The sequence below is a fragment of the Bison bison genome, unplaced genomic scaffold (genome assembly GCF_000754665.1).
Source record: "Bison bison bison isolate TAMUID 2011002044 unplaced genomic scaffold, Bison_UMD1.0 scf7180017864492, whole genome shotgun sequence".
Classification (NCBI taxonomy): Eukaryota; Metazoa; Chordata; class Mammalia; order Artiodactyla; family Bovidae; genus Bison; species Bison bison.
The window spans coordinates 7,579,620-7,605,065 of record NW_011495051.1 but is presented as its reverse complement, the minus strand read 5'-3'; the positions used below and the strand labels follow the sequence as shown (position 1 = coordinate 7,605,065).

Sequence of the window (25,446 nt, the reverse complement as noted above, 5' to 3'; positions counted from 1 at the left end):
GCTCTTCCCAGGCAAGACAGCCTGTGAGGCCAAGGCAGAGGCCCTGCTCCTGGATGCCCAGCTCAGCTGGCACCCTGGGCAGAGGGGTGGGCAGGCATCTGGCCCCGGTATGCTGTCCCCACAGTAGCCACAGTGGGGGATGGCGGGCCTGGTATGGAGGGGCAGTGAGTGTGGCCCCCAGGGGAGATGGGGGTGTGTGCCTGGCCATCTCCTGGCCTCTGCAACCAGGCTGGGGGCAGAGGAGGTGGTGTTGCTGCCTGGGCTTCATCGGCCGTGGGCTTGCGGGACGCCTGGTGGATGGCAGGCTTGAGGCAGAAGGACCAGTAGGGAAGGAAGGGAGAGTGGTCTGCATGAGGCTGGGACTGAGGGCTGAGGCTCCAGAACCCAAAGGGCAGTGTGGGAACCAGTGCCCTTTGCTGATGGGGAGCTGTCCTGGGCCAGGGTCCCCACCAGCCCCCCTGCAAAGAGACCCCAGATCCTCAGGCTTGCCCAGCCGTCCTCGACAGGCACCTACCGCCCATCGTGTGCTTGTCTTCAGTCATCAGCTGCACCAGCCCCTAGAAAGCATCCTCTTAGTTCAGGAACATCAGTAGGATGGCTACAACCTTGTTCATGTCCTGGAAGTAGACTACCTCCTGCAAGAGCCAGACGTGTGTGGAGGACCCACCTGGAGGCCACTCTGTCCCCTCCTGACACTCCCACCTCTGCTCCTGGATGCTCCTGATTTGTGACCAGCAGGAAGACCCCCTGGAATGGGCAGGGCCTGGGTGCGCAGATATTGTCAGTGTCATACATGGAATAGGCCACCAGCACGTGGAACAGGGCCTGCTGCCTGGGGAAGAGGACACAGGGGGCTTCTTTCACACTGATGCTCTTAATTTTATATTGTCTGACAGAGCCTCACGACAAAGCAAGTGTGTTTAAGAAATGAGCCCCCAAAGCCAAGGAGACCTGGGGCCACGCTGCTTTGGGACTGGCAGGGCCCCTCAGTAGAGACATCTCACTGTGAGAGGAGCATGAGGGGTCTGGGGTCACCACTCGGGCAGCACAGCCCACTCCTGCCTTGTTGCTCTCAGCCCCGCTGTGGCCAGACCCCTCTTTGGGGTGGAGGCTCTGAAGAGTGTCTCTTGGTCCAGAGCGAGCTTGATCTGCAGGCCAATAGCCTGCAACCTGAATTGGTTGTGGCAGAACCCTCTCTCTTGCCTCCCCATATGTTTTCCCTGGCTGTCAGTGTCTTCAACCCACTCCAGTTACCTGGATTGGAACAGCTTATTCAGAAAGCACGAAGTGTTGGGAGACGTGATCTCTGGGTGCATATTAAGGGATTACAGTACACGCTTCAGGTGTTGCAACAGGCTTGAGGTCACGTGTAAAAAAAGAACCCCGCTTTTTCTTTTCTTTTTGCCCAACTGCTTGGCTTGTGAGAGCTTAGTTCCCTGACAGGGATGCAACCTGGGCCCTCTGCAATTAGAGTGTGGAGTCTAACCACTGAATTGTTAGGGAATTCCCAAGAATTCTTGTTTTTAAAATGCATACTAGCAGCAGTAGGTTAGGGTTAGCAATGGCAACCCACTCCAGTACTCTTGGCTGGCAGATCCCATGGACAGAGGAGCTTGGTAGGCTGCAGTCCATGGGGTCGCTAGGAGTCAGACACGACTTCACTTCCACGCATTGGAGAAGGAAATGGCAACCCACTCCAGTGTTCTTGTCTGGAGAATCCTAGGGACCGGGGAGCCTGGTGGGCTGTCGTCTATGGGGTCGTACAGAGTCGGACACGACTGAAATGACTTAGCAGCAGCAGCAGTAGGTTGGGGGGGTTCCCTGGCTGACCAGGGATTAAGAGTCTGTTCTTCCACCACAGGGGGCATGGGTTTGCTCCTTGGTCAGGGCACTAAGCTCCCACAAGCCACATGGCGTGGCCAAAAAAAAGCATACTGAGAGCCTAGCAATGGGGTGAGGCCAGAGGTCTTGGGTCCTCTGTGAAAGGCATGTGCTGGTCAAGGATGTGGTGAACGCAGGAGATGGGATGGGGCTGGGTCCCTAAGTGATGAAATTTGGGGTTCACCAATCTATTTTTACAAATGATGGGAACTGTAGAAGTAGAAATATGTAAGCAACACCATCAAGATGGGGCGTCATTTGACCCTCTAACCCGAATTCAGTCCATCTGAGCTCCTGTCCAGCCAGGTCTCTGCCGCCTGGAGCCCCTCCCCTCCAGCGGGTGCCCCGCCCCACTCTCCCCTCTCCAACCGCCAACCGCCACCCGCCGCGAGCCCTACACCTCTGCCCGGGCTCCTAACGTGCCTACTCGCGCCCCCCCTCGAGGCTCAGCCGGTACAGCCAGGACGGGCAGGGGTCGACACCCTGCCACCCCAGTTCCAGACCCAGGTCCACGGCCTCCCCGCCAGGAACCTGGGGACCCACTTGATTCCGTTTCGCTCCCAGAAGAAGAGGTTATTCCTGAAGGCGCGGTTGATGTCTACGTCAATGTGCTTGACGTCAGGACAGCACCGCCGGGCCTGCTCTTTTATGCTCTTTTGTGGGCGGGGCCGAGGGGGCGGGGCCAACGTCAGGCGGCCCTGACCCGCTGGACCAACCGCCACAACTGCCGCGACGCGGCGGGCGCGGCGCGGCGCGGCCGGAGGGACCGCAGCTCTTTTCTGCAGAAACCTCATTCCGCTTGTTTCTGAAGCCATCGGGGCTCACGAGGGACTCCCCCGTCCAAGGCCCAGAACCCCGACCGTTAACAAGGTAACGTCCAGGCCCTCTGGACCCCTCCTCCGCCTCCCCCAGAGGCCTCCCAGGTGACAGCTCCCGCCGGGCCCTGAGCCTGGTCCGGGGAGGCGGCTCTCAGGTGCGGGGGAGGCAGGGAGGGCGGCTGGGCCTCTGCTTCCTAACACCCTCTGGAGTGTCCCTGCCATTAGGCGGTAACAGGCGGGGCGGGGCGAGAAGGGGGCGGGATGGGGTGGGCGTGGCGAGGAGAGACTGCAGTTCGCTGCCTTTCCTTCTAATAGTCACTTACTCCTCTTTTGGCGCCAGCCCGACCCAGGGGGCTCGGGTTCCCAACATCCTGACTCTAAAAACCGCCCAGGAGGAGCATGGAGCCCCACAGCCCGACACTTCCATCCCCCACCCTTGGGGATGGGCCAGGGGTCCCCAGGGGCAGCCCGCCAAGCCTGGCCCGTTGCCCCTGCTCAGGTGGACCGGCCGCACCTGATATTTCCTGATGTTCTCCGCCTTCACCTTCTCCAGGTCCCAGAGCAGAGGCCAGGCCTGCCCTCGCACTGGTGGAGGGATGCCCATGGATACCCTTCGGCACATCTATGGGGGAGAAGCAGCCCTGAGACAGATGCAGGCACCACGCCGGGGAGGAGACGGAGCGAGAGGCCTGTGGAAGATGCTGCAGAGGGGCAGGGTCTTCCTAGAGCTGGGTCTGATCTTCCCAAACTGGGAGTGGAGAATAGCCCCAACTGCTCCCTCCCTGTGGGGTCCTGGGCTGGGCTGGCTGCCGCCCTGGCATCAGAATCTCTCAAGCCTTGTGGGGCCCAAAGGCTAGCGCCCTGCAGGGTCAGGATACTCAGCTTTGTACCTTCGTGCTGCCCTGGTATTTTTGCCAGCTCCTCAGCTTCTTCACCCACTTGTCAGCTCCCCGGAGGTCTTGGGCTTTTTGCTAGAATATAGGACATGGTGGTGTTCTAGCTGCCAGCTCCCTATGGTGGCAAGAATGGGCGTGAACTCAAGGGCCCCCAGGACAGGCACAGACCCCTCGCAGACCAAGGACACTTTGACAGTTCTGGGGTGTGGAGCAGTAGGGAACCCCAGCCGCACCCGTGACCTCCTCCCTCCTTCTGCTGGTACAGCACGCGTGGAGTCTTACCCTCACTGAGTGAGTGCTGAGGCCTCAGATACTGAAGCCCTGGAGACTAGGTGGGTTTTCCTGACTGGAGGGCAAGAGAAACAAGGTGTTAGGTACTGACCCAGCTGGAGGCCCAGAAGGCACCACCCACCCACTCAACCCCCAAGTCAGTCCAGGAGACTCGAAGGGAGGGCTGATCCCCCCCCAGGGTGCTGGCTTCAGAGTGGGCTGCATCCTGGAGACGCTCTAGGGGTGGGGGTGCCATCAGGCCATCGGGGGACCCACAAGGAAGGCTCGGCCCCCACATTGGAGGGTCCTCCCGTAGAGGGCGGCTGTGTTCCGCTGTGCACCACCCCTGGGGGTCATCTGTCCCAACAGAGTTCCAGGGAGCGCCCCAGCTAGGGGCGCTCACCACAGGGCACCCTGACCGCCTTCATGCGGCTGGCACTCCCTCCTCCGTGGCCTGTGCTCCACGCTCAAGCCCGCTTCCTCCTGTGCACCTTGAGGATGGTGTAGGCCATGGCTGTGAGCAAGTGCCCACCCTCCAGGATGGAGGCCTCCCAGAGCCTCAGGGTCAGCGGAAAGGGGGGGTCTGTGGGGACAGTGGGCATGGGAGGGGCCACTTGAGCAGGGCACGGGGGTCCCAGCACAGGGTCAGAAGCCACATCTGCCTCTGGTCCCTGCAGTCCCACCATTTGTCAGACAAGGTCCCAGAGCTGCTCATCTGGGTGGACAAAGGTGCTCCCACCAGCCCTCTCAGGGTCCTTAGGGCCTGACAGCGCACCAGCTAACCCTCTCGGTGGGGACACCTCAGCAGATCACGATGGTGGCTCAGCTGCACCCCAGGTTGACCCACCCTTCCCGAAGGGAGCCAGGTGGAAACGGCGGGTCCCTGGGACTTCAGGGTGCCCTGGGCCCACCAGGAGGGCTCTGGCTGCCCCTTGGGGCTCCTCGGGAGGGACTTGGCATATCTGAGGGTGGGGTTTGTCCCTCCCTGGGCAACAGGAGTGGGGGACAGGGAGGCCTTGGAACCCAGCGTCCCTGGGCAGCCTTACCTGGTTGATGAAGCACTGCATGAACCACGTGGGTGTGTAAATCCCCGCAGACATCGGCTCTAAAGCAGGGCAGGCGGTGCTCAGGGCCTGCCTGCCCTGCCAGAAACCTCCCTATTTGAGGGCCCTGTACAGCCACCCTCAGGGGTGGTGGACATGCTGTCCATGGGCCTGCTCAGCCCGAGCTCACCCCTGGCAGCCCCCAGGAGAAGGCAAATGAAGTCTGCAGGAAGCCAAGTCCCCGCAGTGGCCATGGGACAGCACCTCTGGGCGGGGCGACAGTTGTACTCACCACATGTCCCTTCAACTTGGGGAGGGCTCTGCCGAGAATGTGTTTGTGATGGGCCTGGAACCTTGGCATTTTTGGGAATCCAGGGATGAAGCCTGAGGAGCCCCCAGACCCTCACAAGTCAAAGCCTCGCCCAGAGGGGAGTGGAGTACCACAGGAGCCCCCAGCGGTGACCCCTGCCTGTGGGGCCCTCTTGAGCCCTGGCTGGACATGCTCTTCCCAGGCAAGACAGCCTGTGAGTCCAGGGCAGAGGCTCTGCTCCTGGATGCCCAGCTCAGCTGGCACCCTGGGCAGAGGGGTGGGCAGGCATCTGGCCCCAGCATACTGTCCACACAGCAACCACAGTGGGGGATGGCCAGCTTGGTATGGAGGGGCAGTGAGTGTGGCCCCCAGGGGAGATGGGGGTGTGTGCCTGGCCATCTCCTGGCCTCTGCAACCAGGCTGGGGGCAGAGGAGGTGGTGTTGCTGCCTGGGCTTCATCAGCCGTGGGCTTGCGGGACGCCTGGTGGATGGCAGGCTTGAGGCAGAAGGACCAGCAGGGAAGGAAGGGAGAGTGGTCTGCATGAGGCTGGGACTGAGGGCTGAGCTCCAGAACCCAAAGGGCAGTGTGGGGACCAGTGCCCTTTGCTGATGGGGAGCTGTCCTGGGCCAGGGTCCCCACCAGCCCCCCTGCAAAGAGACCCCAGATCCTCAGGCTTGCCCAGCCGTCCTCTGCAGGCACCTACTGCGCATGGCGTGCTCCTCATCAGTCATCAGCTGGAACAACCTCCAGAAGGTGTCGTCCTCGTTCAGGAACATCAGTAGGACGGCCACAACCTTGTTCATGCCCCGGAAGTAGCCCACCTCCTGCAGGAGCCAGACGTGTGTGGAGGACCCCCCTGGAGCCCACCTCTGCTCTTGGATGCATCAGCGCCATGGCCTGCCAAGGCCACCAGGGGTCTCCCTCCTCTTCTTGGCCTCTGAGAGATGTTTCTTCCAATGGAAACTCACCCCCCAGGATGGGAGAGAGGGGCGTCCCAGTGACTCACAGCAAGGAACCTAGCCTGTTGGCAACACTGTACAGTGAGAGGTCTGTATCCTCCCCTGGTTCCCGCATCCTCCCTGCATGGCCCCAAAGCCAGAGGAGGCTGAGAGATGCCAGGAAAGGCAGGGCAGGACAAGTCCCCACCCTGCATCCCAGGGGCACAGCACCAGGCCCGCCCGACTCAGTAGGATCTGCCTGGGCCTCACCTGCTCGTACCTGGCTAGGATCCTGCCTGGGCCACCTGGTCCCATTTGCAGTGACTCCCACCTGAACCATACCTGCTCGTCCTGGGGAGGAGGATGTCCACTCAGGCTCGCTCTGCTCAGCTTTTGCTGTGACCCCTACCTGGAATGAGAGTGCTCTTGCTGCCCATGGTTCCCGCTGGGCTGTACCTGTGCACACCCGGCAATGGGCCCCACCTGGGCCTCACCTGCTCCTCCTTGGCTATGATCCCACCAGGGACATCCCTGCTCCTGCTGGCCGTGTAGGCTGGCATGGCCCACCTGGGGCTCACCTGCTGCGTGCTGACTGCTCCCCGCCTGAGCTGTACCTGTTCCTACTGGTAACCATCCTTACGTGGCCTTCCATGGTCTACCCAGGGATGATCTCTGCCTGTCCTCCCTTGCTTATTCTTGGCGCTGGTTTCTCCTGGGACATACCTGCTTCTGTGGGCTAGGATGCTCGCCTGGGCTGCAGTGATTTCCACTTGGCGAATGTACCTTTTCTGATGGGTTCTGATACCAGTTCTACCTGGCTAGGATCCCTGCCGGGTCTCAGCTGCCTGTCCTTGGCTCAGATCCCTGCCTGGGTACACCTACTCTTGTCTATGATCCCTGCTGGGGTCTCACCTGCTCGTATCTTGTTATAATTTCTTCTGGTTCCAAGGCTAGTAGGGTCTCCAGCTTCTCCATGTTGGATGCTGCAAGACAAAAATCCATGTATTCCAGTGCCCTAAAGAGCTTCAGGGACCCAGCAAGTGGAAGTTGGCTCCCAATTGGCAGCTTCCTGGTCATAGGGGGAGAAATCAGACATTAGTGCCCCCTTAGTGGGTGGGATCCCCCTTGGCGATCATGGCTTGCAGCCGCACCTAACACTTCCACTTGTAGACTTCAGGACATGGGTAGACATTTCTCCAAAGTCCACCCAGCCTTAGAAAACAAGGCCAACAGGCTCAGGGGGAGCTTCCCAACCTCATCAGCCATCAGGGAGATGCAAATCAAGACCACAGGGCAGACCACTTCTCACCCATGGAAACTTTATTCCCAGTAACAGGATGTGGAGAGATTGCAACTCTCCTGTACTGCGGGCAGGAAATGGTGACCCCAGCTACACTGTGGATGGGTGAATGCAATTGGGCACAAGAGACCATATATTGTATGACTCCATTGATCTGAAGCGTCCAGCATCACCAGGTCCATAGAGACAGAAACTGGATCTGGGGTCCCCAGGGCTGGGGGATGGGCGAGGGGTAGGTATCTGCTGATGGACAAGAGACTTTTATGAGGTGGTGACAGATGGATGTAGTGGTGACGGTAGCAGGAGTCTGTAAAATAAAGACCTTTGAATAGTCTACTTGAGCTAAAGTGGATGACGTGTGAATTTCAGAGAAAGCTCTTTGAGCTGGATTCGCCCCAGGAGCCCTGAAAGGGGCAGTGAGAGACTTCACTTAGATTAAAACACAACCAGGGGCTCTCATGTTCTAGGGCAGCAGCCCTGAGCTCCTGCCCATGGGGCTCTTCCTGGGACCACGCCCCCCTCACCGCCCCGCCACCCCCAGATGGCCCCTCTCGGGAGGCAGAGCAAGAATTGGGGACCAAGGGACTAGGAAGAGACACATGTTCTCATAATGGACCTAACTCACTGATTCTGGCTGGTGAATCGGCTCAGGCAACACACCAGCCAATCAGAAGGGTGTTAGTTTGGGAAAAGAAATGACTTATTTAACCTCAGGCAGCCTCTCTGTGCTGCTGAGACCACCCTTCAGTCCACAAGTCTGAACAAGGCCAAGGGGGAAGGGCCTCAGTTCCTGGACTCGCACAGAAAACCATCAAGAACATGCCTGGAGAGTGTAGAGCTGGTGACACATGGAGAGCACGGGGGGCCATACACTGCACAGCATGAGGCCCTGTGTCCCCACCTCCCAGCCCACAGGCCAAACGAACTCACATGGCCAGCTTGCCTGGTCTGGGGCAGGACAGATAGGATGCCTCTGGGATCCAGGACACGAGCACAGGCTTGGACCCACCAGGCTTAGGAGATGCCAAAGCTCTGCCCTTCTCCCCTCATCTTCCTCCATCCCACCCCTGCATCCCCCCACCTCTTCCCCTCAGCTTCCATCACTTCCCCATCCTCCCTACCCCTCCACTAGCTGCTCTACAGTCCTTGGGCAGCCCCTCGCTTCACCCTCCCTCCTCCTCCATTCTCAAGTCCTGCACCCCAAGACCTTCACCTCCCCATCACCCTTCCTCCTCCCACTCCTGTTTCCTGCACTTCCTCCTCTTCCTGTCTCACCACCTCTGTCCCATTCCCACCTTCTCCCTCTATATCCATCCTCCTGTACTCTTCTGTCCTCTGCCTCCATCTTCCATCCATCTCTTCTACCTCCTCCTGCATCCTCTCTCCCCTGCTTCATGTTCTCCTCTGGGTCAGGTGTGGAAGCTCTGAGACTCCTCACAGGGACACGGGCACCTCTGGCTGCAGCCCACTCCCTCCTTGGAGCCAGGAGGGGACTGCAAATCCTGGCTGTTGTTCAGTACTGGGGGCTCAGCATCACCTCTGCCAGGAAGGATGGAGTCACCCACCCAGGGGCCTCTGTCCCCAAAGAATCTACAAGAGACAAGGTGATGCTTTTACCCATCAGACCTCTTGCTGCTCAAGCCGTGTCCCCTTGATGGAAATGCACCCAGGGACAGGGCAGAAGAGATGGAACAGGGCAGGCGAGGGCCAGAGCAGGTCAGAAAGAGACACAGGGGCCTCGAATGAACACCTACGGACATGAAACAGTGGGTGTGGGCCACAGGCAGAACTGAGGGGTCGCTGCCTTTCCACCCCACAATGGGGGCAGGTCAGAGGTCAGGGGCAGCACTGAGCCCATACACCTGAAGGCCAGGCATGGAAGAGGAGTGTGTTGTCACCAGGCAGGGGAAGGTGACCAGGGACAGGTGTCACCTGGCACCAGCAAGTGCAGGTCCTAACCAGCAAAAGCATGTAAGCTTAAAAAGCTCAAAATTTAAAAACGGGTCCAGCTGCGGTGCAAGAGTCATGGCAGCCTCTGAGGCAGATTCCGTGACTCTTGCCTCGGGTGCCCTAGCTGTCCCGGTGGCTGTAAGTGGTGCCGCCGCTGCCTCGGGTCCTTGGGGTCCCCCCAGGCAGCTGATAGGCAGCCAGCTCCAACCCACGGTGGCAAGGCAGCAGCCCATGGGGTCAGTGTCACCGGCCCCAGAGTTCATCCAGCCACCAGTGAGCGAGCTGTCCTGGGCCGTGAGGACCAACATCCTGTGCATGGTGCGCAGCTGCAGCGAGATCCTGCCCAACTGCCCTGCACTCAACATGTACCTGGTCAAGAGCTACCACCGCCTGTAGGATGGCATAGTGAATCCAACAATAAAAGATTTGAAAACTGTACCGAAATTCTGCTGCTGCTGCTGCTGCTAAGTCGCTTCAGTCGTGTCCGACTCTGTGCGACCCCATAGACAGCAGCCCACTAGGCTCCCCCGTCCCGGGGATTCTCCAGGCAAGAACACTGGAGTGGGTTGCCATTTCCTTCTCCAATGCGTGAAAGTGAAAAGTGAAAGTGAAGTCGCTCAGTCGTGTCCAACTCTTTGTGACCCCATGGACTGCAGCCTACCAGGCTCCTCCATGCATGGGATTTTCCAGGCAAGAGTACTGGAGTGGGGTGCCATCATACTGAAATTCTACTGTTGTCCAATTGAATGACGCCCTAGAGGCCCTGACAGACCATTTTCTCAATTTTCGTAAAACAGCATTTTATGAAAATGCATGCTGAAAAGAAGCATAAATATAATAAGTGCAGCAATTCGTATGGCATCGAGTGGGACCTGAAAAGACATGCAGAGGATTGTGGCAAGACCTTCCAGTGCACGTGTGGCCGTCCCTATGCCAGCAGGACTGCGTTACGGTCCCACATCTACCGAACTGGCGTGAGATCCCTGAAGGGCACAGGGACCCACCTAGTAAGGAAAGGAAACTGGAAGCTGCCTGCAGAGCCGGAAGCTGTCCGCACAGCCGGAAGCTGTCCAGGAAGACTGCCGATTCACTGAGCGACCAACCAATTCCACGGCCAGACGCTCCAGAACTAGAAACTTCAGAAATAAAGCTGGTGGCTTCTTTTGAAAACTCTTGCAGCTCTAATGCCAAACAGTAGACTCTTGCAGCAGCTCCAAGGTACCCTCAGATGTTGCTTTTTTTTTTTCAGATGTTGCTTTTACCAAAGCTCAAAGTGTTTTGTCCTGTGCCTGTCTTTGTGCCTACAGCTGACTCATCAGCCCAGCCTATGGTGTTGGGTGTCGACCATCAGGGCTCTGCCCCCGGTGCCGTGCACTTACTACCCTTGTCCATTGGAACCTTGATCCTCAGCCTGGATTTGGAGGCCTGCTCTCTCAAGGAGAGCCTCCCTCTCTTAAAAATTGTAAATCCTGTTGCTGTTGAGCTGATTAGCACAGGTGTTCAACTGAACTTGGGTAAAAGTCCATTTAACCCATTACAAGAACTTGGGAACACATGTCAGAAGAACAGCATTTCTTCAATCAATGTACAGACAGATCTGTCCCACACCACACCACAATTTATGCCATTTGCACAGTGGGCCAGCCCTGACTCCTCTGTGTCGTCCTGTTCGCAAACTGATTTGACATTTGGTTTCCAGGTTTCCCTTCCCATTAGTGTTCAAACTCAGACTTTTTTGCCCAGTTCTAAGGTAACCTTATCTATCACTGCTCAGACTGATACATTTATAGATGCCAGTTTCCAGCCAGGTGGGATCTCCAGAGAAACTGAGACCAGTGGGATGCAACGTCCAGCAGATGGCCAAGTACAGATGGACCAAGCTGTAATGTGTGGAGACATTTTTGAGAGTGTCCATTCATCATATCGTGTGTCTACAGACAATATTATAAGCAGCAGCTTAGTAGCAGAGATTGTAACTCATGACTTGTTACCTCAGAACCACCCTAAAACTTTAACTCAAGATATTGAGAAATCTGCACCAATTATAAACTTCAGTACACTGAATAGTATGCTTTCATCACAGAACATGATAGATAATTAGATCCCGATCATGGATTTATTAAGTGATCTAGAAAACATCTTGTCAAATAACCTGCCTGGTCAGACCCTGGACAATCATAGTCTTTTGTCTGACACAAATACTGGACCCATCTTCTATCTGGCCCAGCTCAGAATCCTGCAATTGATTTTGATATCGAAGAGTTCTCAAATATCCAGATGCAAACCAAGGTGAGTGAGCTTAGCACCATGACCACTGAGCCAGTCTTGGAATCACTGGACACAGAAACCCAAACTGACTTCTTCCTTGCAGACCCCTCTACCCAGGCCAACAGTTTCAGGGGAAATTCTAGCTTCTCAGGCCTTGAAATCTTTGACACGCAGACACAGATGGACCTGAACTTCTTTTTAGACAGGAGCCCTTGTCTGCCGCTGGGAAGTATCCTGAAATATTCCAGCTTTTTCTTGAGTACTGATTCATCTGACACAGATACCCAGACTGACGGAATCTCCACTGCTTAAAAACCTGCCTGCCCTGGAAAACAAAGTTCAGTTGAACAGTGCTGAAACACAGACCACGAATTCTGGCTTCGAAACTTCAGGGAGCTTATTCTTCACCAGCAATGAAACTCGAGCAATGGATGACTTTCTTCTGGCCGATCTGGCCTGGAACACAATGGAATCTCAGCTCAGCTCTGTTGAAACCCAGATGTGTGCAGAACTACAGCCAGTCTGCAACTTCTGAAAGTGGAGTCCACATGGGGGATGGATTCACGGTTCCCTTCTGGATTTAGAAGATGAAGGAGGACAACAGTATTAACTCTATTGAATGTAGTCGATGATACAGTAACTTCGATTCTTTGAGGTTCTTTGCCTTTTTGTACTTGTAAACATGAAATTTGTGTGAAAATTTGTGAGTGTATTATAAAGTGTAAGATGTTGATCTGAAAAAAAAAAAATTAAAAACAGGGAGGGAATTCCCTGGCAGTCCTGTAGTTAGGACTCCATGTCTCCACCACCATGGACCCAGGTTCAATCCCTGGTTGGGAAACTAAGATTCTGCAAGCATGGGGTATGGCCAAAAATATATATGTGTGTGTACATACAGATAAATAGATATAGATACCTCTAAGGAATCTTCCCAACCCAGGGTTTGAGCCCAGGTCTCCCACATCGCAGGCAGATTCTTTACCAACCGAGCCACCAGGAAAGTTCTATATAGTAGGACCTTGTTGTTTATCCATTCGATGTATGGTAGTTTGCATCTACTTATCCAGAACTCCCAACACATCCCTCCCCCACAGCTCGTTTATTGTCGTCCACTGTACGCCACTGTCCGGATGTGCCACCATTTGTGCATCCACTCACCTATTGTAAAAGGTATCTTTGGAGCTGCTTTTGTGGGCAGATTATAGCAGACGCCACGGAGCGGCTTAGGACGAGCTGTGGCATGAGATGACCATCAGAAGGCGCCAGAACCTCTTCTCTCTCACCAGGGCTGCACCAGTCGTTTCCTCTGCATCCTGACCCACGGTTACTGCACTAGAGTAGAGCTGGTCTTTGCCTCCAACTAGGGTTGATCGGGTGGGCTTCCCCTGTGGATCAGGTGGTAAAGAATCTGCCTGCAATGCAGGAGACCCAAGTTCGATCCCTGGATCGGGAAGATCCCCTGGGGATGGAGGAAATGACAATCCACTCCAGCATTCTTGCCTGGAGAATCCCATGGGCAGAGGAGCCTAGTGGGCTACAATCCATGGGGTCGCAAAGAGTTGGACACGACTGAGGAACTAACACACACACACACACACACACACACACAGGGTTATGGGGAAACCACTGGTAGGAGAAATTAGTTGGACTTGTTTCCTTTGGATTAAAAAGCAGGGTTTCATGACTGGATGTCCCTGGAAGGGATGAGGGGAGGATAGATGGGTCAGGGTGTAATCAGGGTATATATGGGGTGGTTTGTAGTTCAGCATTTATGGGGTTTGTCCAGAATCTTGCCCCCAAAGAAGCTAACTGAAGAGTCAGCTGGATCTGCCATCTGTAGAGATGAGCTTGGCGTTGGGGGGTGGGGGGTGAGGAGCAGGGAGGAAAAGCAGCCCCATGTCCGATTTCCCGGGATGGCAATCCCTGATGCTTGTGTCTAGTTGGATGAGAAATCAGGGGCCCGGCAGGAGGGAGGTGGCTTGGGATCCTTGGGTCTGAGGCCCCCTCCCCTTTATGTAGTGACCATGATAAACGGCTGTTGAAGGCAGCGGGTGGACCTGCCTTCCCGGGTGTGTGCAGCCGGCCTTGTTTTCACCCTGTGTTGTCAGGGCACTTTAGGGAAGATAGCGCCTGCTTTAGAAATACTGACCGATTTTTTTCAGAATGTATTTATTAAGGCCTCAGAATAAGAACCTCCCTGGTGGCTCAGATGGTAAAGAATCCGCCTGCAATGCAGGAGACCTGGGTTTGATCCCTAGGTTGGAAAGATCCCCTAGAGGAGGGCATGGCAACCCACTCCGGTATTCTTCCCTGGAAAATCCCCATAGACAGAGGAGCCTGGAGGGCTACAGTCCAGGGGGTTGCAAAGCGTCAGGCATGACTGAGCGACTACGCACAGAAAAAGGAATCTTATGCCTACAAATATTTATTTTTTAATTAAATTTTTTTTGGCTGTGCTGGGTCTGCGGTTTCTGTGCAGGCTTTTTCTCCACCTGAGGTGAGAGGAGATGACTGTGGCTGCAGTGCACAGGCTTCTCGCTGTGGTGACTTCTCTTGTTGTGGAGCACAGGCTTCAGTAGTTGGGGAGCAGGGCTCAGTCGCTCCAGCATGTGGCATCTTCCTGGGTTGGGGATTGAACCCGTGACTCCTGCACTGGCAGGCAAATTCTTTACCACTGAGCCACCTGGGAAGCTCACAAATAGGTTTTTAATTATGAATTCATAATAAATTATTACACACTGAATCCTATTGAGACAAAATTAGGCAAGAGGAGAAGGGGACCACAGAGGATGAGATGGTTGGATGATATCACTGACTCAATGGACACGAGTTTGTGCAAACTCAGGGAGATGGTGAAGGACAGGGAATCCTGGTGTGCTGCAATTGATGGAGTCACAAAGAGTCAGACATGACTGAGTGACTGAACAACAACAGCAAAGCCTTGTAAGTGTTCCCATGAAAACTTGAGTGAAGCTGGAACTTTAAATTTATGTATTTAGCCATGCCTCACTGCATGTGGGATCTTAGTTCCCCAACCAGGGATCAAACCTGTGCCCCCTGCAGTGGAAGCACAAAGTCCTAACCACTGGACTGCCAGGGAATTCTGGAAGCTGGAGCTTTTAAACTATTTATCATTCCTTATTTCCTAGTCTCTTGTCCTCAGCCCCTTTTAAGGAAAATGATATCAGCTCATTCTGGCGAATCCAGAACAACATGGACAAAGATAAATCGACTCAAAAGAGGACTTAAATGAAATCTAGCTCATGTCCACCCGCCATGGCACTTGGGTTCCTCAGACACTCACACATTCTTATCAACAGAGAAGAAACTAGAGACTTCCCTACCTGTTCATCAGTTAAGACTCCATGCTTCCACTGAAGAGGGCATGGATTCAATCCCGGCTTGGGGAACTGGTGGTTAGCAGTGGTTACCAGTGTGGAGAGGGATGGGGTAAGAGGCAACATAAGGGTAGTGGAGTAAGAAGTACTAGTATAAAATAAGCTACAAGGGTATATTAAACAGGTGGTACAGTGGTAAAGAATCCAGCTGCCAGTGCCTGAGATGCAGGGGACATGGGTTCACTCCCTGGGTCGGGAAGATCCCCTGGAGTAGGAAATGGTAACCCACTCCAGTATTCTTGCCTGGAAAATTCCGTGGACCAAGGAGCGTGGCGGGATGCAGTCTATGAGTCCCAAAGCGTTGGACACGACTGAGTGACTGAACTCCCATGCATGGGAAATAAAGCCAATAATTTATAACTATAATGAAGTATAACATTTAAAAATCATGAATCACTATATTGTATACCTGTAACATATAATATTATACATCAACTGTAGTATACATATAAAAAATAAACCCAAAAAATAAATAAATAAATAAACCTGGGGGACTTCCTTGGTGGCGTAGTAGATAGGAATCTCCCTGCAAATGCAGTGGACATGGGTTTGATCCCTGGTCCTCACATGTCGGTGCAACTAAGCCCATGTGCCACAACTACCGAACCCACCCTCCAGGGCCCGTGAGCCACAGCTACTGAGCCTGCGTGCTGAAGCCCGTGAACCCCAGAGCCTGTGCTCAGAAACAAAGAAGCCACCGCAATGAGAAGCCCACTCACCACAACTAGAGAGTAGCCCCTGCTCACTGAAGCAATGAAGACACAGTGTAGGCAAAAAGAAACACATCAATAAAATAAAATAAAAATTAAAAAAAAAAAACAAAGAATTTCCTGGAGGTCCACTTGTTAGGACTCCAGGCTTCCACTGCCAGGGACCCAGGTTCAATCCTTGGACAGATCCCACAGGGTATGCAGTGTGGCTTAAGGAAAGAAAAAAAGGGTACAAAACATACAATCAAAAATCTTACTTAAATACCCACCCGCCTCCAGGGGCCAGAGGTCATGAAGATTGCTGGGGAGTCCAGCCTGGGGTTGGAGATCTCGGGGTAGGTAGGGGCGTCCCAGGCCGAGGACACAGTGTGGGTGGGCTGAGACCACCAGGTCACGTGGTCTTGGGCCCTGGTACCAAGCTGGACTTGGTCCTTGGTAGCTGGGTTGGCCTGTGCATTTTCTAAAAATTAATAACCCTTTGTTTTATAGTTCTAGGTTTACAGAAATACTGAGAAATGAATACAGAGTTTTCATATACCTGCCCAATTCCCTTACTCCTCCCCCTGAGTCTCCTCAGTTATTAACATCTTGCAGGAGTGTGGTGCAGCTGTGCTGAAGAATGAAGTAAGACTGATCTTCACTGGACGTGAGTTTGAGCAAACTCCGGGAGACAGTGGAGAACAGGGAAGCCCGGTGTGCTGTAGTCCAAGAGTCAGACACAACTGAGCTATTGAATAACAAGATTGATGCATTATTAGTTAAAGCCCATAATTCAGAGTGGGTCTCACTCTCAGTGTTGTGCAGTTCTATGACTTTTGGAAAATAATGATGACTATCCACCCAGGATTGTACAGAAGAGTTTCATTGCCCTAAAAATCCCCTGGGCTCCACCTGTTTCTCCCTCTGTCCAACCTCCCGGCAACTACGGAGATTTTACCATCTCTGTTGGAGAAGGAAATGGCAATCCAGTATTCTTCCCTGGGAAATGCCATGGACAGAGGAGCCTGGTACCAGAATGTCCTATGGTTGGAGTCATATGGTACACAGTGTTTTCTGACTGGCTTCTTTTACAAAGCAAATGTGCACTTAAGGTGCCTCCATGTCTTTTCATGGTTTGATAGCTCTTTTTCCTCTTTTCATTTTTCAATATGCTCTTTTGTTAATTGTGGTGAAATATACACAACATTTGGGCTTCCCGGGTGGCTCAGTGAGTAAAGAATCCATCTGCAAGTGCAGAAGATGCAGGAGACATGGGTTCGATCCCTGGGTCAAGAAGGTGCCCTGGAGGAGGGTGTGGCAGCCCACTCCAGAATCCTTGCCTGGAGAATCCCATGGACAGAGGAGTCTGGCGGGCTATAGTCCATAGGGTCGCAAAGAGGCGGACACGACTGAAGCAACTGAGCACGCACTCACGCATACATAACGTTGACCATTGTCATCATTTTTAAGCGTCCGGTTCAGTGGTGGTCATAGTGTAAATACAGTCACATTGTGTGTGGCCATAGTCAACTATCCATCTCCAGAACTCTTCTTACCTTGTGAAACTGAAACTCTGTCTTCATTAAAGACAAATAGCTCATTTCTTTTTTTATTTAAAAATTTTATTACGGTAAAACTTTTGTTGTTGTTCAGTCACTAAATCGTGTCTGACTCTGCGACTCCGTGTACTGCAGCACACCGGGCTCCCCTGTCCTCTGCTGTCTCCCAGAGCTTGCTCAAACTCATGTCCATGGAGTCAGTGATGGTATCTAACCATCTCATCCTCTGCTGCAACCTTCTCCTTTTGCCCTCAGTCTTTCCCAGTATCAGGGTCTTTTCTAATCAGTTGGCTGTTCGCATCAGGTGGACAAAATACTGGAGCTTCAGCTTCAGCATCAGTCATTTCAAAGGATATTCAGGGTTGATTTCCTTCAGGATTGACTGGTTTCACCTTGCAGCAAAATATACATAACATAAAATCTACTGTGTTAACCATTTTTAAGTGTATAGTTCGGTGACATTAAGTACATTCACATTGTCGTGCAACCCTCCCCACTGTCCATCTCCAGAACTCTTTTCGTCTTCCCAAAGTGAAACTCTGTCCCCTTTAAACATTCCCTCCCCATACCCCTCCCCATCACTGGGCCCCGCTCCCCTACTTTCTGTCTCTATGAATCTAGGGACCTCCCATAAGAGAAATCCTACAGTATTTGTCCTTTCATGTCTGGCTTATTTCATCCAGTATTATGTCCTCCAGGTTTGTTCAGGCTGTAGCAAATGTCAGAAGTTTCATCATTCATTAAAAAAAATTTTTTATTATTCATATATTTGGCTGTTGCGGGTCTTAGTTGTGGCATGCTGGATCTGTGATCTTAGCTGGGGCCTGTGGAGTCTTTTTAGCTGTGACATTCGAACTCTTGGTTGCTGATTTAGTTCCCCAACCAGGGATCAACCTGGGGCCCCCTGCATTGGGAGCGAGGAGTCTTGGCCTCTGGACCACCAGGAAAGTCCTAGAAATTCCTTTATTCTTAACAACTACTGGTAAAGAAGGACTTACTTCTGTCACACTGATAATTGTTCTCTATATAACTTACAGCTCTTTTGTCTTTCATTTCCTGCATTACGTTTTCTTCTGTGTTTAATTTCTTTAGGGAAACATTTAAATGCTTCTCCTATTTCCTTTTGTGTATATTCTATAGCCATTTTGTTTGCGGTTACCATGGGGATCGCAGTCAACATCCTAAAGTTATAATACTCAAATCTGGATTCATGCCAGCTTAATGTCAATAACACACAAAACCACCTCTTTACGGCCCCATCCCGCTGTTTTTCAGTTATTGGTGTCACAGAATCGCATCTTCAAACGTTATGCATCCAAAAACATCAACCAATAAATGTTAAAATACATTAGCCTCAAGGCTTCCCTGGTGGTCCAGTGGTTAAGAATCGCCTTGCAATGTAGAGGACACGGGTTCCATCCCTGGTCCGGGAAGATCCCACATGACATGAAGCAACTAAGTCCGTGTGCCAGTACTACTGAGCTTGCAAGCTGCGAGTAGTGAAGCCCATGCACTTAGAGCCCATACTCTACAACAAGAGACGCCATCGCAGTTAGAAGCCCTCATACCTCAACTAAGACCCAGGGCAGCCCTCATTCGCGTCCGACTCCTTGCTACTGTATCCGCCAGGCTCTTCTGTCCATGGGATTTCCCAGGCAAGAATACGGGAGTAGGTTGCCATATTCTCTAGGGGATCTTCCTGACCCAAGGATCAAACCTGCATCTCCTGCGTTGGCAGGCATATTCTTTATTACTGAGCCACCAGGGGAGTCCTAGGTCCCAATGGCCATAGGTTTTCTGCCATCAAAATGCTACATCTTTTTCAAAAAGCAAGATTCCTAATTGTCTCTACTCTTGAGACCAGAGCTTGGAGGCTGTTCTACTCCAGCATGTGGTCACTGGAAGATACTTTCACCTGTAGGATTTCAGGCCATTCTTCTGTGAAGCTCTGCTTTGAAATGCCAGCTTGCAAAACAGTTGAGACCTATTAAGAAACCTTCTGCTCTTAAAACATAGTAAACTTGATCTACAGAGACGGAGATTGTATCAGTGGAGATTTAAACTGTGCAGGTACCTTTTTCCCTCGCAGGTCTGCCTTGGTCCCTGTGCAACCACGTTCCTGGGGAGATGAAGGTGATGCTGGTAGAGTACAACGTTACCATGGAGATGACTGGGCCTGATCCTATGAGCTGTGTTCTTGGAGCAATGCAAGTGACATTGGTAAGGTATAATGTTACCATGGAGACAGCTGGGCCTGGTCCTCTGAGCAGCAATCATTCTAGCTATTACCCTGGCAAAAAGAGTGTGAAGAAATTAATATGCCAGCAGCTCTAAGGACACGTGACTGCTACAAATTCTGTGTGAACCACTGTGAAGATGCAGTCTGCAAAATCACCAGAGAGGCTCTCAGGAAAACCTTCCAGTTCACCCTCTGTTGAAGGTTTGTTACAGATCCACAGCCTGATAAAGCAGAGATGTTTGTGCCCTTTGTCTTAAAGCACAAACACAAAAGAAGAAAGAAAAAGAACAAAAAGTCCACCTCAGAAGTTCATACTGGGGACTTCCCTAGTGGTCCACTGATGAAGAATCCACCTGACAATGCAGGGGACACAGGTCTGCATCCTGGTCTGGGAAGATCCTGCATACTGTGGGCCGCAACTGCTGGAGCTCACTTGCCTAGAGCCTGTGCTCTGCAACAAGAGAAGCCACTGCAGCTGGAAGCTTGCACACCGTAATTAGAGAGTAGCCCCTGCTCACCACAACTAGAGAAAGCCGGCACACAGCAACGAAGACCCACGGCAGCCAATTTGCAGCCAATCAATCAATCAATAAATAATTTAAAGAGAAAGTTTATATTCACTCCACAAGTCAACTTGAAGAAAAATCAGAGCAGCTGGGGATTAGTCTCTATGTGCTTTTACGCCCAGATTTTTGAGCAAAATTTTAGTTATATTTCAGTGGGCTCACTGTTTCATCTACTGATTTTTCTCAAAGTAAATTTTGTATCATTAGCATATATGGCAGCTAGTATCACTTGCTCTAATTAGAAGATAAGAGTAGAGACAGTTGTGATGACAACCACTATGGAAATCGGCATGGCAGTCCTTTGAACAGTTAAAAGTAGATCTCCCATATGATCCGGCAATTCCACTTTAGGGCATGCACCCAAAAGAACGGACAGCAGGGTCTCCCATACACCTGTGTTCATAGTAGCATCATTCACAATGTGAAGGCTCTCTTCTGGGTTGTGGGTGGCCTGCTTCTCATTCAATCCTCACATGGTGTAAAGAAGATGGGGGGGCTCCACTGTCATTGTTCAGTGGCCCTGTGTTCTTCAGGGCTCCACTGTTGCTCAGTCGTATCTGACTCTTTGTAACCCCATGGACTACAGCACACCAGGCTTCCCTGTCCTTCACCATCTCCTGGAGTTTGCTCACACACTCGTCCATTGAGTTGGTGATGCCATCCAACCATCTCATCCTCTGCCACCCCCTTCTCCTCCTGCCTTCAATCTTTCCCAGCATCAGGGTCTTTTCCAATGAGTCGGCTCGTCTCATCAGGTCGCCAAAGTACTGGAGCTTCAGCTTCAGCATCAGTCTTTCTAATGGATATTCAGGGTCAATTTCCTTTGTATATATATTTTTTCTTTTTTTCAATTTCCTTTAGGATTGAGTGGTTTGATGTCCTTGCAGTCCAAGGGATTCTAAAGAGTCTTCTCCAGCACCACAGTTTGACAGCATCAATTCTTTGGGGTCTCTTTTACAAGGGCACTAATTCCGTTCATGGGGGATCCACCCTCCTGACTTAACCACTTCCCAAAGGCCCCGCCTCCTAATACCAGCATCTTGGGTGTCAGCATCTTAACATATGAATTTGGGGGGATGCATTCTGTCCATTGCAGTGGTTCATCATCTTCAGAGGAAGAGACTTCACTGGACAGCAGCTATGTTAGAAGCCAGCTGATTCATGCTGAGGACCCAAGCTGTCATCAGAGGCACATTCACAGCCTGATCCTTGACAATATGTGAAGTGCCTCAATACTGGAAGATCTTTTTTAAAAAAATATTCTCCACTGTGCATCCAATAAAATCTCTGGCACTGGGAGGCAGCAAAGAGTTCCAGTCCTGCTCTCATGGAATTTATCATTTCCTTTAAACATTTTTTGTTTATTTGGCTGAGCCATTGTGAATAACGCTGCTTAGAATGTGGGTGTGCACATGCTGCGCAGCAGCTAAGCCCCTGCACCACAACTACCGAGCCTGTGGTCTAGAGCCTGGGAGCCACAGCTACCGAGGCCCATGTGCCCTAGAGCCCGTGCTCCATGACAAAAGACGCCACGGCAATGAGAGGCCCGAGCCCTGCAACTGGAGACTAGCTTCTGCTCTCCGCAACTAGAAAAACATCCGAGGAAGAACGAAGACCCAGGACAGCCACAAATAATATCTACAAATAAATTCAAAAAATATTAAAAAAAAAAATTGAGGCTTTCCCAGTGGTCCAGTGGGTAAGGCTCTGCACTTCCACTGCAGGGGGCTTGGGTTCAATCCCTGGTCAGGGAACTAAGATCCCACATGTCGCAGGGCAACTAAACCCACACAATGCAACTACAGAGCCCCCAGCCTGGAGCCTGTGTGCCACAACTAGAGAGTCCATGAGACACAACAAAAGATCCCACGTGATGCAACTAAGGCCCAAGGCAGTAGAGTAAGATAAATAAATGAATAAATATTTTAAAAAACAAAAATATGGACTTCCCTGGTGGTCCAGGGGTTAAGACTCTATGCTTCCACTGCAGTGGGTGTGGGTTCAACCTCTGTTCAGGGAACTAAGATTCCCATGATGCAGCCGAAAAAAATTAAAAAAAAAAAAAAAAAAGACTAGCAGACTTTCACACACACGGGCTGGGCCCAGTGCACCTGGACACACAGGTTCAGCTGTTAGGGAGGCCGGATGGCAGCTGCAAAACTACTTCTGAAACACGATCCCCTGGAAGCTCAAACTCTTATTTATGCAGAAGCCGGCTGTGCTCACGCACTGGCTCTGTCTCTCCAGTCCCCACTGACCCCACTCTGCCTCAAGGCCAGCTCCTTCTTCGGGCGTCATCTGCAGCATCTTTCTAGTCGAGCACACTTTCCCAGTTTCCAGCTCCTTGCTATACACCCTGCCTTCAGAGCACGTGCTGCAGAGGGGAGGTTGCAGAGGGGTTTGTTCATTCAGCTTTCTCACGCCATGTTCCCAGCCTGACACACAGACATCAGGTTCCTACCTGGTCGGTCTTCTATCCTGGGGAGATACCTGCTCAACTCCAGCCACCATACTAATTAAAAAAAAAAGTTCTAGACTTTTTATTTTCAACTTCAGAAAAACATTGCATTACTAGTGTTTCAAAAAATTCAACATGCATTTATTTTATTATTGTTTTTTCCTTTTTTAATCTTTCCTTTTTAATTTTTATATTATTTTCTTGTCATTCTTTTTTATTATTTTTAAACTTTTCTTTAAAAATTCTTCTTTTTAGTTTATTATTGTTTTTTAATTGTTTTTTGACCATTTGGCTGTGCAGCATGGCATGTGGGATCTTAGTTCTCTGACCAGGGACCAAACCTGTGCCCGTGCAGTGGAAGTGCACTGGATCACCAGGGAAGTTCCCTCAACATGAATTTAGATTTATTCACAATTATATAAAATCCTAAAAGGTGATGCTGTTAAAGTGCTGCACTCAGAATGCCAACAAATTTGGAAAACTCAGCAGTGGCCACAGGACTGGAAAAGGTCAGTTTTCATTTCAATCTCAAAGAAGGACAATGCCAAAGAATGTTCAGATTACCCTAAAATTGTGCTTATTTCACATGCTAGCAAGACAATGATCAAAATTCTTCAAATTAGGCTTCAGTAGTACTTGAACTGAGAATTTCCAGATGTATAAACTGGGTTTAGAAAAAGCAGAAGAACCAGAGGTCAAATTGCCTACATTCCTTGGATCATAGAGAAAACAAGGGAATTCCAGAAAAACATCTACTTTTGCTTTATTGACTATTCAAAAGCCTTTGTCAGTGTGGCTCACAACGAACTGTGGAAAATTCTTAGACATGGGAACACCAAACCGCCTTACCTGCCTCCTGAGAAATCTGTATGCAGGTCAAGAAGCAACAGTTAAAACAAGATATGGAATGACAGACTGGTTCAAAATTGGGAAAGGAGTACGACAAGGCTGTATATTGTCACCCTGCTTATTTAACTTATATGCAGAGTACATCATGTGAAATGCTGGGCTAGATGAATCACGAGTTGGAACCAAGATTGCTTGGAGAAATATCAACAACCTCAGATATACAAATTATACCACTCTAATGGCAGAAAGTAAAGAGGAATTAAAAAGCTTCTTGATGAAAGTGAAAGAGGCGGGTGAAAAAGTTGGCTTGAAATTCAACCTTAAAAAAAAACTAAGATTATGGCATCCAGTCCCATCACTTCACGGCAAGTAGAAGGAGAAAAAGTGGAAGCAGTGACAAATTTTATTTACAGGGCTCCAAAATCACTGTAGATAGTGAGTGCAGCCATGAAATTAAAAGATACTTGCTTCTTGGAAGGAAAGCTATGACATACCTAGAAAGCATATTGAAAAACAGAGACATCACTTTGCCAACAAAGGTCTGTGTGGTCAAAGCTATGGTTTTTTCAGCAGTCATGTGTGGATGTGAGAGTTGGACCATAAAGAAGCTGAGTGCCAAAGAACTGATGCTTTCGAACTGTGGTGTTGGAGAAGACTCTTGAGAGTCTCTTGGACTGCAAGGAGATCAAACCAGTCCATCCTAAAGCAAATTAACCCTGAAAATTCATTGGAAAGATTGATGCTGAAGCTGAAGCTCCAATACTTTGGCCACCTGATGGGAAGAGTCGACTCATTGGAAAAGATCCTGATGCTGGGAAAGATTAAAGGCAAAATGAGAAGGGGGCTGGCAGAGGATGAGATGGTTGGATAGCATCACTGACTCAATGGACATGAATTCGAACAAACTCCAGGAGATAGTGAAGGACAGGGAAGCCTGGCATGCTGAGTCCACGGGGCTGCAAAGAATCAGACATGACTTAGCGACTGAATAACATTAACAATTGTACATTTGTTTTCTATACCCATGAGTCTGTTTCTTTTATGTAAACAAGTTCATCTGTATCATTTTTTAAGATTCCACAATAAGTGATATCAGATATTTGTCTTTCTTTGTCTTAGTTCACTTAACATGATAATATCCAGGACCATCTATGTTGCTGCAAATGGTATTATTTCATTTTTTTAGTGACTGAGTAGTATTCCTTTGTATATATATACCACATTTATTTATTCATCTTTTAATGGACATTTAGGTTGCTTCCATGTCTTGGCTATTGTGAACAGCGCTGCTATGAACAATGAGGTGCAGTTATCTTTTTGAATTAGAGTTTGCTCTGGATATATGCCCAGGATTGCAGGATTACATAGGAACTCTATTTTTAATTTTTTTAAGGACCATCCATACTGTTCTCCATAGTGGCTGTAACCAACCTACATTCCCACCATTCCTCCCACCAGGAGGGTTTATTTTTCTCCGCATCCACGCCAGTGTTTATTATTTGTAGACTTTTTGACGATGGCCATTCTGACACATGTGAGGTAATATCTCATTATAGTTTTGATTTGCATTCCTCTAAATAATTAGTGATATTGAACATCTTTTCATGTGCCTGTTGGCCATCCGTCTGTCTTCTTTGGAGAAACATCCATTTAGATCGTCTGCCCACGTTTTGATTGAGTTGCTTTTTTGATGTAGAGCTGCATGAACTATTCGTTTATTTTGGAAATTAATCCCTTGCTAGTAGCATCATTTGCAAATATTTTCCCCCATGCTGTAGACTGTCTTTTCATTTTGTTTATGGTTTCCTTTGCTGTGCAAAAGCTTTTAAGTTTAACTAGGTCCCATTTGTTCATTTTTGTTTTTATTTCCATTCATCTAGGAGATGGATCCAAAAAAGTATTGCTGAGATTTATGTCAGAGTGTTCTGCCTAGGTTTTCCTCTAGGAGTTTTATACTATCTGGCCTTACATTCAGGTCTTTAATTCATTGCAAGTTTATTTTTGCATATGATG

At 50.6% G+C, this 25,446-nt stretch overlaps 2 long non-coding RNA genes and 1 pseudogene across 2 annotated transcripts; 2 read left to right on the top strand and 1 right to left on the bottom strand.

The window, feature by feature from the left end:
- Nucleotides 1–1,779: 1,779 nt before the first annotated feature.
- On the top strand, nucleotides 1,780–7,796 carry LOC104979808. The gene is made up of 2 exons (XR_824201.1): nucleotides 1,780–2,751; nucleotides 3,253–7,796. It is a non-coding gene; the product is annotated as an uncharacterized LOC104979808 (long non-coding RNA).
- Nucleotides 4,366–7,798, bottom strand: LOC104979809. The gene is made up of 3 exons (XR_824202.1): nucleotides 5,201–7,798; nucleotides 4,912–4,970; nucleotides 4,366–4,448 (listed from the first exon to the last, which is right to left on the bottom strand). It is a non-coding gene; the product is annotated as an uncharacterized LOC104979809 (long non-coding RNA).
- A 1,684-nt stretch (nucleotides 7,799–9,482) lies between these two features.
- LOC104979806 lies at nucleotides 9,483–12,210 on the top strand (annotated as a pseudogene).
- Nucleotides 12,211–25,446: the final 13,236 nt, after the last annotated feature.